At 42.9% G+C, this 373-nt stretch overlaps 1 protein-coding gene across 19 annotated transcripts in view; it reads right to left on the bottom strand.

Annotated features, from left to right (window-relative positions):
* Positions 1–373, bottom strand: part of LOC109302013 — a 506981-nt gene that overhangs the window by 358640 nt on the left and 147968 nt on the right. The window lies entirely within an intron of this gene.

Below are 373 nucleotides of genomic sequence, written 5' to 3'. Positions count from 1 at the left end.
CCCCCAGGGTAGGAGCCACACCACTTCGCTTGGAAGTTGGTTCCAGCCCCTCCCGCAATCCAGAAATTGATCCCATGGATCCCAGATACTAGCCTTTTCTAGATAGTGAAAGGTGATAATATTTGCACTGCAAATCTATACCACAAACTCAACTCTGCTTTGTTACAAAATCTCTACCCATACTTTGTAGATATCTATGCTTTTATTTACAAAAATTCCCCTTTTAGAAAGGTGAAATGCATGAATTGAGAAAGCTCTACATCCAAGCTACTCCAGGCATTCCTAATGGGGGGGGGGGACAGGGGGGGAATAAGAGGAAAGCATTTGACTTTGCTATTGACAAAGGTACTCTGAATTCAATTCACTCAGGTTT

The sequence above is a fragment of the Gavialis gangeticus genome, unplaced genomic scaffold (genome assembly GCF_001723915.1).
Source record: "Gavialis gangeticus isolate Ggan-Ray unplaced genomic scaffold, GavGan_comp1, whole genome shotgun sequence".
Lineage (NCBI taxonomy): Eukaryota > Metazoa > Chordata > Crocodylia > Gavialidae > Gavialis > Gavialis gangeticus.
This window is presented reverse-complemented; position numbering and strand designations above follow the sequence as displayed.